Genomic DNA, 10,885 nt, shown 5'->3' with positions numbered 1-10,885 from the left:
CCCCAGGGAGAAGACAGCCAAACTGACCCCTTGTAATCTCCCAAGGCCAAACCGGGGAAACAGGCGCGGGGATCGTGGGCCGAGAATCCAGAGTTTTCCGGGATCTCGACATTCCAGCCAGGCCGCTCTCCCGGCCCATCGAGATTACAGCTCCTCTCGCGAGAGCACTGGGAAGGCTGGCTCCCGGCGGCAGCGGGATGTTGGCTGAGCACTCCAGACCGCGCCCCCTCTGGCGCAGCTGGGAGAGGCGCGCGAGGTACCAGCGGGAGCGGCCGGCGCGCGCACGCGCAGGTGAGCGGGTGAAGCGGGGGCGCGGGGGCACGAGGGCGAGGGGCGGGGCTTTGCGTCGCGCCGCGGGCACGTCGCTGCGCGTCCTCAGTATTTAATGTCTCTGTGTTCCACTGGCCTGGGCGAGCACGTGGGGGAGCAGCCCGAGCACAGAGCTGCGGGGCTGGGCCGTGGGGCCAGGCGGGGGCTGGGGGGGTGGCGGCGGCGCCAGGGCTCCACACCCCGACGGTCGCAGAGAAGCTGGTAAGTTAGGGGCACTGGGGGGTCGCCTGGCCCGCTCATCCCCTGCCTGGGCCCTAGGAGGGCGCCGTCGTGTTGTTGGGGTGCCTGGGGTGCAGGTGCAGGGCGCGACGCGCGCTCCAGGTAGTGGGAGGCAGAGGATCCGGACCCCGAGCGTGTGCAGAGGGCTCACGCTAGTCTGCTGTCAAGCAGGCCCGTCTTGCCTCCGTAGCCAGCGCGCCCAATGGTCCTCCCCCGCGGGGTTGTCTGCCCGAGGGCTCCTACTGACAGGTCGCGTGTGCGTGGATGGGGGCGGCGCTCTGAGCCTTGAGGTTCCCCCCACGCGCGTCACCGCCCTCGGGGCGGGGGCGGGGACGCGACACCCGGGGCGCCCTTTCTGCGCCTTAACTTTGCCGGAGCGCGCTCACCGCCTGAGCGTCCCACCCAAGGTCGCCCAGCCCCACTCGCGTTTACTTTTCAAAGGTCGTGTGTACCCAGTTTGAGCCCCGAGAGGCGGCGGCGGGGCGGACTGTGGGCAGGGCCAGGTGCTCAGAAGGGCGAGGAGGTCCTCCAAATCCCGCAGGGAGCCGTTCTCCTGCGGGGGGGGGGGGGATAGGAGTTAAATTGTTCACTTCCGGAGCCTAACCCAACTTCTCGGCCTCTTTGGCTCGATGGCGGTGGTAAACCCCAGCAGGTTGCCCAACCCCTGGAGTTTAGCATTGTGAACCAGTGAAGAGGGCTCCGTGGACCGAGCTGGGAGAATGGGTTGGGCGACTGCTGTGCCCGGAACCGTGTTTGGAGCGGAGGGACGCTTAGAACCGAGTTAGGATCCCGAGGACAAGGGCTTGGATGTCTCGAGGAGAGTCAGCATTTGCAACCCCCTTAAGCCGTCCAGAGAGGTGGAGGCCGTCCAGCCCAGTATGCTCGCTGACTTCACTCCTCTGGGACGCCAAGAGTCACGTGCTCCCCCCTAACTCAGGTTCGAGATCTGCAAGGTCCACACATGCACTGGGGTATGACATGCTTAGACCATGGGGCTGGACACCTCAGGGATGGGATTTCTAAGTGTTCAACTATTTTGTGCCGTAGTTTATAGTTCTTAACCATTTCCCTTGCTAGGAAGTAGGGAGGAGGTATAAGAGAGGAAGAGTGCGGGTGGTGGTGTACTGTACAGACGGGACCCTGGTCCCGTGGGAAGCCCTGAGCATTGAGGGACTTGCCCCTCCTCTCCCGAGGAGATGCAGCAGGCGCCTTCCTGCCCCTGGGCTATGGTTAACACAAACCCGGTGGACTTCGCTCCAGGTGTGAGTGGAAGCCTCTCAAGCTGGGTAGGGTAAGGTGTGTGTGCAGGGCAATTAGTGAGGTTAAACTGCCTGTATTTCCCCTACTGAAGTGCAGGCTACTCAAAATTTAAATTATCTTTTGCAGTGAAATCTGGGCCGCTGGACCTGGTGCAGCCACCTCTGTTAGATGGTTTGCTTCCTATCTCCCCTCCACCTTTTCCATGTCTCAATTGCTGATTAGGAACACTGTTCACGAAAAGCTATTAGTTCTGGTAACTAATAACCTTACATGTTCATGTAACCGCTAAGCCCTTCCCAAATTAGTACCCCCTGTTAACCCTTTATGTGGAAAGCAAAGCTTGAACTCTTAGCACTCAGCCACTCTGTTCTTAAAGGTATAGAACATCTTTGAAATGAAAAAGGCATCATGATTTGATCATTTGATTCCTCTGTTCTTGACATTCAAGAGTTCACCTGCTGATTATTGAAGATTTTTTTGAGCACTGGGAACAAGTGAAGTTATTTTGGGGGAGATTTTTTACTTGTGTTGAGTCTTGTTTCACTTCTAGTTTTATGTGTCATGGATAATGTGTGTAGCCTTGTGAAAAATGAACATACGTTAGAGGTCTGTATCCTTCAAGTATTCAAAATCACTAAAGCCTTGGTGGTTTCTGGCTTAAATAGGCTCCATTATCATTCGTGTTCTGTGCAGAAAACTGAACCAAGGTGGGTAACTGATGCAAGCCTTTGAGTGAGACAGGTCTAGTGGATTTGTGTGTGGGTGGAGTCCCCTGCAGGGGTGTCTCTCCTGTCTTCCAGCTGTTTCTGGGAAATGCATTTACATTCACTTGGCCAGTGCAGGGTGACAGTGGAGGTTAAGTATCTCTTTTAAGTAGCCTGCTCAGGTGCTGAAGTTGATATATCTCCAGTGTAAGGTTGCTGAGCATCAATATTTTAGGGCAGTTTGTCCTGCTGCCTGGTAACCCAGATTATTCTTGGGCTTTGGACCTAGATTGGTCATAGCCATAGTTTGTGAGGGAAGTTAGTTCTAACCCTCACAGTGTTCCTTTTCCCATTCTAAAGAGAGATGGATTTCATATTTGTGAGACTTTGGACTGTGCCTGGTACATGATAGGTGCTTAAACATTGTTCTCTCATTCCTAGGAATCCGAGACTGAGTTAAATTTCACTTGAATCACTTGATTTGAATTTTATTAAAATCACCCCTTTCCTCCTAGCCTCTGACCTAGAAATTTGGTTAAAGTGCTGAGGGAGACAAATTGGTTTCCCCAGTTTGCTGGCTAGCCTCCTAGTTCAACATGTCATGATTGGGTGGGCATTTTAGGGCTTTGAAGAGTGGCAGCCAGAGTGCCCCGAGAGCTGGTTCCCCGCTACTTCTTCCTGGTGTGTTTAGGATGACTGACCTCTCTGCCGCTTGGTCTCTTGCTTGGTCTCTTCCCGTTATGGAGAAGCCAGACAGTTGTGTCAGCTGAGGGTTAATGCCTTTGGTTTGTTATTCTGAGGAAATTTCCTGTACTTTGGGGGAGGTGCTGAGTTCTCTGGGCCTCTTGGTCCACTGAAATCATATACTCTTTGGAATTGTTCATCTCCATAGTGGGACACCTATTAATCCTAAACCTTGCTTCCTAGGGCAAGCTCTGTTTCTCCTCTCTCCCTTCTTGGTGTATCTATTTCACCCAGGTTTCACTTGCACATTTAACATCAAGTACCCATGTGCATGTGTGGTGCTCCACTGAGTGAACCTGATACCTAATTTTAAACTTGGGCAATGGAAAGTACTGTCACTGAACATGTTTGGAGCAGACAGAGTCTGGCTGGAGAAGTAGCTCTTGGGGATGTGGAAACTGAGATTTAGGAGCTGCCTCTTCCTTCACCTTCCTTTTAATCCTCATACCTCTGAGCATCACTGAAACCGGAGGCCATTCCAGATTGTTTCAGTGAGGGGTAGAGAAACAAGTGTGGGTTTGAACTAGGTCCTCTGGAGGGCTTTTGTGAAAAGAACCAAAGAATATTCTTAATTCCTTGTTTTTTTTTTTTTTTCCTTTTTCCTTCTAATCTCTCTGCTGCTTTCTAAGCAGATTTTTGTAGTAAAGTTATGCACATCATCATCAGCATTTGAGGGCTGGCTTTCCAGTAATAAGTAGCTTTCAAGGTGTTCTTTTCCTTAACTTTCTTTTCCTCTTCCTAAATGCTAGCAGAGTTATTCTGTCCAGGTCTTTGCAATCTGGACATGTCTGCAGCTTGGTTTGTTAAGTTTACAGGTGTAGGTAGTAAACATTCTGTTCCCGGTCCTGTAATACTGGCTGGTCATGTTCATCTAGCCATGTGTCACTAAGGCCCATTTGTACTTGGGAACAAAGAAGGGCACCCAGGTGAGTTCTGGAAGTTAAGGTATGCAGAGCTTGGAGCCAGTGAGGCTTTTCTTACCTCTGAGCTTAGTGGCAAGAACCTTGGGCTTAGTGTAGTTCTGAGTGCTGAACCCTGGCTGTGAGTCTAGACAGACCTCTTGGCCCTCTGGGGTGTCAGTTTCCTCACCTGGTAAAGGAGGATTGGTGAACATTAATGGTATTTAGGTTATGCCCCTAGGAACCTTGGAGTTGAATAGGGTGCCTGAGGGCTGCTGTCCTGGACCGCTGGGGTCAAGAATGTTTTCAACATCATGGTTCTTTCTGACAGCACTGGTCTAGTATGTTCTTTTTAAAAACAATTTTAAAAGCTTAATTGCTAGCCTGGCATGGTAGTACACACTATAATCCCAGCAACTGGGAAGATTGAGGCAGGAGAATTGCAAGTTCCAGGCCAGTCTTGAACCTTGTCTCAAAAAGTAAATGACTGGACATGTAACTTAGCAGTAGAGTATTCTGGATTCAGTTGTCAGTACTGCAAAATTAAAACAACAAAACAAATTGCTTCAACTTATAAATCTCTAAATCATTATGTGTTTGGGTTTAGGCTTCCATAGTCCATAAACCCATCAACTTTATTTCTCTCCATGATAAGCAACTTCTGGTACTAAGTACTTACTTAGGAGAGGAGTGATCATTTATGAAACAGTTTGAGAGAGGAGCTTAGTAAGGGGCTAGGGACATGCACATGAAGCAGAAGGGACAGGTCCTTAGAGCACTGTGTTGCTTCAAGAGCCTGTTTATTATCATAAAGGTCCTTTGTTCTTAATTCCCTGGTCTCTGAAAGGCAGATGTCATCAGATCTGCTAGTTGACCTGATGGCTTCCTATAGGACCCTAGTGTAGGCCCTCAGCTAAACCAGGTTGGATTTTTATTCTGTTCCCTTCAGTTCATCTAAATGTTATGGAATGTTTTTCTGTATTTACAGAAGACATTGGAGAGAGTGGGCCATTGGAGAGAGTGCTGATCCTGAAGCATGGAGGGGGAGACGGTTGGGGGAGTTAGGGGGGCACTTTTTTCAGGTGCCCTCCTGATCCAGCCTTGGGTGTGCTTTGTTTGAACCTTGCTAGACTGGCCTTTGACATATAGCGTGAGATCTCTTTTTTCTTTTTTCTTGGAGCCAGATGCAACAGATGCATAACAGACACCTGTGGCACTTTAGGAAGGTTATTTTTATTAATTTTGATTCAAGGTTGCTTTGGCTATTCTTGAACTCCTGGGCTCAAGCAGTCTTGCCTCCACCTCCTGAGTATCTGGGACTACAGTTGTGTGCCACCATAACTGGCTAGGATGGAATCTTTTTCTTTCTTTTTTGAACAGTGCTGTTTTTATATTCTCAACTCTATGAGGTTAAGCATCTCAAGTTTGTAAATGAGGAAACTGAGTCCCTGAGGAGGGCAAGCTGATCCCAGGATACAGGGAGGGCTGGGCTGGTTATTTTTTGTTTCGTTTGTTTTGGCCCAGGCTGGCCTCTAACTTATGATTCTCCTGCCTCAGCCTCCCCAGTAGGTGGTGTGCACCACTCTGCAGGCCTAGGCTAGCTTTTGACCTATGTCAAGATACCCTCTCCCTCCCCACGCTATCTGCCCTCTCTCCCTCTTTCCCCTCTCCCTTTACCCCATGCTCAAAGGCTGTTTCTTATTTACTGCCCCATTATCACTCACCCAGCAAGTAAAAATGGGTTTTTAAAGGATTGAAATAATTTACCTCACAAACTGAGTTTGAGTTGTTTAAGCCTCAAGGCAGAAAATCCAAGGCAGTTTCTCAGACCTTAAGGCACAGCTACCTAGTCTGAGGCTTTTTTATTATAGACATTACTTGCCCATTTCAAAAGTAAGATTTTGGAAAGATAAGAATTAAAGATCATGAACTTTGGTTTCCTGTAAAATGGGATAAGAACTCCTCCAAGACTGAGCGGGTTGAAAAGACAACCTTGAAGACACTCATTCTTTAGCTAATAATAACACGCCTGTCAGACCTCACATGGAGATCATGAGACCATCCCCTGGCCCTCAATAGGCTGTCACCCAGGAGTATCCCAGTCCTGGTTGGAGGAGGCAGCAAGTTCTGTCCCAGCCCCCACCCCTTCTCTCTGCCCTTGACCTGGGTGTGCCTTTGTGAGTACCAGGGACAGCAACCCTTGCAGGCGGCTCCATCTTCTGTGATTCTTCTTTGCCCCTGTTATAAAATAGTGACTCCCACTTCTTGAGCTTCCTTGGAGAGAACGGCACTTGTATATGTGCCTGGAGCTGTCTGTAGGAGGAAAGGCAGGGCTGAGGATAATCTCGCCGCTTTGTCCTTTGACTTTGGTGTGGCCCACTCTGCCAAGCATGTGCTGGTGCTATTTTTAGCAGGTGGCATCCTTTAGGAGAGCCAAGTGCTTGTGGTTGCAGTGTCCAAGACAGGTCCTGCTGCTGCGGCTGCCTAATCAGGAGAGGGAGAGAATAAGCTACCCTAGAAGCTGCCATGGCCTTTGTGGATGGGTTGGCTGCTTAAGAGGCCTCTGGGGCTGCCTTTTCTATTCTGGGTCTGTGGCAGAGGCCCAGTGCTTCCTTCTGGGCCAGGCAGGCATGTGACTGAGGCCATCCAGTGAGCTGGGGAACTAGGGGTCAGGACCTCTGCCCTGGGGAGCGAGGACCCCTTTTTGCTCCAGTTGCTGGTTTCTCAGGAAACTAGGTAACCCTGTTTCATGTGAAGTGTTCAACCTAAGGGCCAGCGACTAAGTGGACAAAACACTCTTAAAACTGTGGCTTGATTGGCAGTCTGATTACTGGTGTCTCCTGGCTTAAACTAACATACATAGGAGAAGGCAAAACCATGGCTCCCAGTAGGAACTCTTTGCTGGGAAACTACTAAGGCTGAAGAGGGATGAAAAACTGTTTGACAAACAAGTTTGTTCCCCATGCTATTCTCCACCCTTCTTCTCTGTCTCTTTCCTCTCCCTTCCTCCCTCCCTCCCTCCCCCCTCTCCCTTTCTCCATTCTTGTATAAGTGTGTGTGTGTGTGTGTGTGTGTGTGTGTGTCCGTCCGTCCGTGTGTCCCCCCCCTTCCCTCCTCCTGCCAACTCTAGCCCATCTATCTGTTTCTGATTAAGAAAGCTTAGTGCCATATAAGGCCCTCAGTTGCCTATGGTTTATGTTGGCTGGAGAGCAAGGTTGTTTTTGTAAAGTCTGATTCAAAGAAGTGGCAAGAGCTCATGCTGTGCTGTGTGTATGTGTTCACCCGCCCCTACGGGTTAGGGCACCTCCTGGAACCCACTGATTTGATGAGTGGGGGCTGAGGGTAGGGTTTCAGTGGTTCCCTAAGCTAATGTGCAGTATGGCTGCAGGGCTTCCCAGCGACACATTTTCTGAGAACTCTGAGTAAAAAGTGAGCCTCTGTTTTTCACACAGAATACCTGTCATGGTCCCAGCCAAGGGCATCTTGTTTCTGGAATAGATTTTTTTTTTTTTTTTTTTTTTTGTGGTGCTGGGGATCATACATGCTAGGCAATTGTCTACCACTGAGCTACACCCCTCTCTCTCTCTGGGATAAATTCTGAAAGCAACTTGTATTTATGAATTAAGAATGAAAGCCCTTTGGGTCCGGGAGTTCCCCCTCAGGAGGAAGTCCGTGACCCCAGTTCCTCTGGGTGCTTGTGAGCTCTTATCTTTAGCACTGCTTCTGCAGGGGGTGCCAGGAACCTGTTCTCTAGCAGCAGCAGAGCTCAGACCCCATCTTGCCGTCTCCAGTCAGCTACGCTTGTTCCTGCCTTAGGACTTTGGCACATGTTCACCCTGCCTGGAACTTTCTGCCCCTCCCTCCCTCTCTCCTTCCCCCAGGTGCTGGCATGGCTCCTCACTATTCTAGCTCTAGTGCCACTGCTTCTAAGAGACATTCCCTTGATTCCCTCTGCATTCTCCCCTGACATTCTTCCCTCCTAAACACCCTCCCTTTCTCATCTAAACCAGGGTACACGGAAAAGGACTGAGAGGATACTTCTCAACCTTGCTGTTACCCTGCTACACACAGGACTGTGTACTTAATTCACTACATTACATGTGCAAGGGGTTCCTTAGCGCCCCATTCTCTCTCACCAGCTGCCAGAGGCTGCAGGTGTATTACATACATTAGGTTCTGAATCTCTCTGTAGTATCTTTCCTGAAATTTGAGTCTCTACCCCTCTCTCCATCCTTTCTTTATGTCACTCATAGAACCCTTACAGTGGGTATTAAAATCTTTCTTAAGTGACCAATCCCAAGGAGGAACCTGCCACCTGGTGCTGACTAGCCTCAGTGGGGTGGAGAGACTTAGCTCTGAAAAGGTCCACTAGTAGGCATATTGTCTTTTGGGTTATTATTATGTCCGTGGGCAATTTGAGGGTATCTAAAGTAAAATTGGCATCCATTATTATGGAAAAAGAAAACATCATAAGTTTGTATATATAAATGTGTTGACACTAGTGTGTACTATTGTGGTTAACAAGAATCCATTGCTACTTGTTTATAGCTTTAGAGTGCATTTTCAATCGCAGTGTTGCTTGTAGAAAGATACAACTTTTTGACTCTGGAAAGGATACTCGTTTGCTAGGGATGTAGCTCAGTGGCGGAGTGCTTGCCTAGCCCTGTTCAAGTCCTAGCACTGCAGCAGCCGCAGCAACAACAAAAGAAAAGGAGGCCTACCTCCTGTGCTCTTCCAGTAATAGCTGCTTTCAGTTCTTTGGGCTACTTACCTCTGTTTCTAAATAGTATACTTTAAAAAAATATATTATTTGATTTTTCTAATGTGAGAAGTAAGAACTTAGCTGATTCCTACACTTTTTTTCTTTCCTTTTTCTCTCAGTATAGAGGTAGCACAATCATTGGTCAAGTTACTATTCTGGATATATATTATAATATAAACATTGCTTATGACTGTGTAGTTCATTGTTTTCCTTTGTTTTCTTGTTCCTCCTTCCTCCTCTTCTAGTTAATTCCATTACTTTTGCTTACTCTTTATCTCTCCAGTCAGTTCCTTGACTCTCCCCTGAGCCCCTGACAATACCGTGGAACCTGTGCCACTGGTGGAAAGCTGTTCTCATTGTGTTAACACCCCAGTTCTGCTGAACAGTTCTATGTTGCTCTTGGGAAGTATCCTTTTCCCCTGGCTCTGATTCCCCTTCTTCCTGGGAATTTCCTCTTCCTTTCTTTTGTGTTCCTTCTTGGATCTGATGCAACCTCCCCTCTTGGTTTACTTCCTTGTCTTGGTGGAGTGCATTCTTCAGAGTACGCACAGAGGTTTGTGACCAGTTAACAAGCCAGCTAATGCATGCAGAAGGGCAGGCACCTCTGAAGGCATGCATGAGAGTGAGAGTGGCTGAACACAGGAGGTCAGAGAAAAGTAGGCAAAGACAACCGGGCTGGTAGTTCCCTTCCACCAGGTCAGCAGAAGAGCTGGCTTTACTTTGAGGCTTGGATTTGGGAACCAGGTAGTTAAAATGGGTATTGAATGAAAGTCTGCCTATGGAATAGGGCAATCCAAGCCCTTGGGTGCCCATAATGCTAGCATTCAGGCTACTGTCTTCTCATCCCCCACCCCAGGACCGTAGAACATCCTAGTCTAGATAAATGGCCACTCTAGTTTGTTGGTTCCCCTGTGCTGACAGCACACTCGGCTGTCTCTTGGACCAAACTTTGAGTTGGTCTGTGGTAGAAGGTGGCATAACAAGTTCATTGGAGAAGAGGTGATTGTTTTTGCCTCCCAAGAAACTGTAAAAGATTGAAAATGCCTCAAGGTCAGCGCCTCGTCTTACTCATTTCTGTGTCATGTGCTTGGTACCCTGTAGGTGCCAATAAATATTTGTTGAATAGAAATTGCCCTCTTAAGCCTTCATTTGACTTCTGGGTTGGTATTGTAGTCTGCTGCTTGGAAATCATGGTCTTATCTCTGACCACTGGAGGTAGTGGCATGAAGGGGCCTTTGTACCATCTTTTCTGATTTCCTCTGAAGGCATATGCCATCTTCATTGGCTTTCTCTTGCCGTCAGATCCCTGCTTGTACTATTGGTTCCAGTCCTCTGTGGTCATGGGCTGGAACTTGTGTACCCAAGAGGACATTCCTGTGTCTATTTTGTCACCAGCTTCAGAAGCCTGATAGAATTCACTTGTAAAGCCAGATGGTTGCTAACAGCCTGAAATGAGGGGCAGGGTGAACAGGACGTGGTCTTCAGAGTTTTCTAAAATCACACCCGTATCGCCAATGAAGCAATTGGGAAGACCTTGGCAGGAGGTGCTGATGCTCTTTCCCCTGTCACTCAAGAGGAAGAGGCTTGGTCAGCAGAGACAGGTGATGGCTGTCCATCCTTGTGTGGCTTTCCTTATTACCAAGTTTTCCAGACCAGAAGTTAGTTTAATTTCTAACTGGACTGGAGGAAGAAGAGTCCATGTCCAGAAAGGATTTGGGGCTTCTAGCTTTTCTTACCTGGTACTCACTCGCCTTTGGTATCAGACTCTGGTTTTCCATTTTGGCCAGAGAAGGCTTCACTGAGCAGGTTCTCCCACCCAGATGTTGGTTAAGCCTCAGACCTCCTGCAGAGAGGGCTGGCAGCATGTTCCATGATATCCTGACAGCTGGTCCACCTGGGAGGACTGGAGCTGCCCCCAGCCTCTCTGTGCTCTGTGGGGTCATCACAATGGAGGGTGTGGGGACGTC

General features: G+C 49.0%; 1 protein-coding gene across 1 annotated transcript in view; it reads left to right on the top strand.

The window, feature by feature from the left end:
* The first annotated feature begins 430 nt into the window (after positions 1–430).
* Positions 431–10,885, top strand: part of Akap1 (A-kinase anchoring protein 1) — a 30,411-nt gene continuing 19,956 nt past the window's right edge. Inside the window, exon 1 of the mRNA XM_026407309.2 lies at positions 431–531. The gene's annotated coding sequence lies outside the window, so the exon portion shown is untranslated. The remainder of the gene's footprint in view (positions 532–10,885) is intronic.

This window comes from Urocitellus parryii, chromosome 7, assembly GCF_045843805.1.
Source record: "Urocitellus parryii isolate mUroPar1 chromosome 7, mUroPar1.hap1, whole genome shotgun sequence".
Taxonomy (NCBI): Eukaryota; Metazoa; Chordata; class Mammalia; order Rodentia; family Sciuridae; genus Urocitellus; species Urocitellus parryii.
Note: the sequence above shows the minus strand (reverse complement) of the source record. Positions and strands in the feature narration are given on the sequence as shown.